Below are 2,500 nucleotides of genomic sequence, written 5' to 3'. Positions count from 1 at the left end.
CTTCTCTCTTTCTCTCTTCTCTCTTCTTTCTCTCTTCTCTCTTCTCTCTCTCTCTCTCCTCTCTCTCTCTCTCTCTCTCTCTTCTCTCTCTCTCTCTCTCTCTCTCTCTCTCTCTCTTTCTCTCTTTCTCTCTCTCTCTCTCTCTCTCTCTCTCTCTCTCTCTCTCTCTCTCTCTCTCTCTCTCTCTCTCTCTTTCTCTTTCTCTTTCTCTCTCCCTATCCCCCCCTCTCTTCCTCTCCCCCCCCTCTCTCTTTTCCTCTCCCTCCCTCTCCATCCCTCTCTTTTTTCCTCTCCCTCCCTCTCCATCCCTCTCTCTTTTCCTCTCCATCCCTCTCTCTTTTCCTCTCCATCCCTCTCTCTTTTCCTCTCCCTCTCTTTCTCTTTTCCTCTCCCTCTCTTTCTCTTTTCCTCTCCCTCTCTTTCTCTTTTCCTCTCCCTCTGTTTCTCTTTTCCTCTCCCTCTGTTTCTCTTTTCCTCTCCCTCTGTTTCTCTTTTCCTCTTTCCCTCTCTTTCTCTTTTCCTCTTTCCCTCTCTTTCTCTTTTCCTCTTTCTCTTTTCCTCTTTCCCTCTTTCCCTCTTTCCCTCTCTTTCTCTTTCCCTCTCTTTGCCTCTTCCTCTCTTTCCTTCTCTTTGCCTCTCCCTCTGTTTCCTTCTCTTTGCCTCTCCCTCTGTTTCCTTCTCTTTGCCTCTCCCTCTCCCCCTTTCTCTCTGTCCCTCCCTCCCTCCCTCCCTCCCTCCTTCCCTCTCTCTCTCTCTCTCTCTCTCTCTCTCTCTCTCTCTCTCTCTCTCTCTCTCTCTCTCTCTCTCTCTCTCTCTCCCCTCCCTCCCTCTCCCTCTCCCCCTCCTCCTCCTCTCCCTCCCCCCTCTCCCCCTCCCCCTCCCCCTCCTTCCCACCCACCCACTCTATCCCTCCCCCTTCCCCCCTCCCTCACTTTTCTTCCTCTCCTTTCCTCTGTCTATCCCCTCTCCCGCCTCGCTGCCCCGCCCACCCCCCCGCCTCCACGCCCCCGAGGCGGCCAGGCACCGCGAGCGGGCAGGTGGGCGGGCAGGCGGGCGGGCGGGCGCGGGCGTGGCGCGTGGGCCGTGAGTGGGCGTGCGTGCGTCCGCGCGGGCGTCGGGCACCCTCACAGTTTGCTTGGGACGTGAGCTTGGGACTGAGTCATACTTTAGAGAAACTACCAAACTACCACTGTCATACTTTTTCAAACTAACACCACTAATATTGTTATCGTCTATATATATAATAATAATGATAATGTATTTTGTGGATATGGATATATATTTCTATATATATAATTATTAGGCGCAGAGCGGCGACCTTTTTGAACTGTGTATATATTTTTTTTTTTTGTTTGATTTTGATTTTCTTTCATTATATATCATTTATTTTATTATTGATTTCCAACCCACTTAACCCCTTTTTGAAGTGAAGGAGAGAGAGAAAGAAAGAAAGAGAAGGAAGGAAGGAAGGAAGGAATAGAGAAAAGAGATCGCTTGGCTGTGTCTTTTAAATGTTCATTTTTATTTATTTGTTTATTTACTTGTGGTCCCCCCCTCCCCTCCCCCCTTACCCCCCCTCCCCCCCTCCCCCCTTCCCGTGTTTCTCTCCCTTATTTTCTAGAACCTTATTAATTGTCGTTTGAAATATCCTTTCTTGTACTTCTTATGAATTTGCACAAAATTGAAATGAAATTCGAAAAAAATCCAATTTGACCAAAAAAAAAGTTTTTAAGTTTCTTTGATTATATAGTTTCGTTATTTTTTTTTTCTGTTCAAGCAATAAGCTGGATTTGAAAAAAAAAAAAATCTGAAGCTTAAACCAAGAGATTAACTTTAGAGTAATTGGTGGCCCATTTTGAAATGTAATTGAAGAAAGGAAAATTGCCCTTACCGCAGAAAGAAGAAAATATTGAAGAAAAGACAAAAAAAAAGTAATTCTCTCCATAACTTTTTTTTTCCCTGCCCCTCCCCCCTCCGCTGCCTTCTCCCTCCCCCCTTTCTCCCCCTCGCTTACCACCTCCCCCTCCCCATTCTCCCCCTCCCCCCTCCCCCCCTCCCCCCTCCGCAAAGCCGCAAAAGATCGGCCCGATTTTTTTTCATTTTTTTCCCCCGTTTTTTATTTACGAATAAAAAGAATTTATTTCAAGAGAAAGCAAATCATGTTTGAACAAGTGGCAACACAAATGATACAAGAGAAATGAGATGAGAAAGAAAAAAAATTTATGTTTTTGATAACAATAACTTGTAGAATAATTTACTAAAGTTTAATTTCTAGATTTGTTGTTATTGTTGTTGTTATTTCTTAATTTGTATATTGTTTTCTTAGTGAAGAATGGGTCCCTGTTATACTTTTGGTGGTTTTATGTAAAGCCTATTTCAAAGAGATAACCACAGATGCCAAAAACTAACCAAGAACAACCAGTATTTTTCTTTTCTTTATTTGACTGTCAAAGAATAAAGAGAGAAAAAGAGAAAAAGAAGAGAGAAAAAGAGAACAGAG

The 2,500-nt window shown here is 44.3% G+C and overlaps 1 protein-coding gene across 1 annotated transcript in view; it reads left to right on the top strand.

The window, feature by feature from the left end:
* The window catches only part of LOC125036872 (ELAV-like protein 1), a 23,702-nt gene that overhangs the window by 11,591 nt on the left and 9,611 nt on the right, over positions 1–2,500 (top strand). The window lies entirely within an intron of this gene.

This window comes from Penaeus chinensis, chromosome 22, assembly GCF_019202785.1.
Source record: "Penaeus chinensis breed Huanghai No. 1 chromosome 22, ASM1920278v2, whole genome shotgun sequence".
Classification (NCBI taxonomy): domain Eukaryota; kingdom Metazoa; phylum Arthropoda; class Malacostraca; order Decapoda; family Penaeidae; genus Penaeus; species Penaeus chinensis.
The sequence above is the reverse complement of the archived record's forward strand: the minus strand, read 5'-3'. Positions and strand labels throughout refer to the sequence as shown.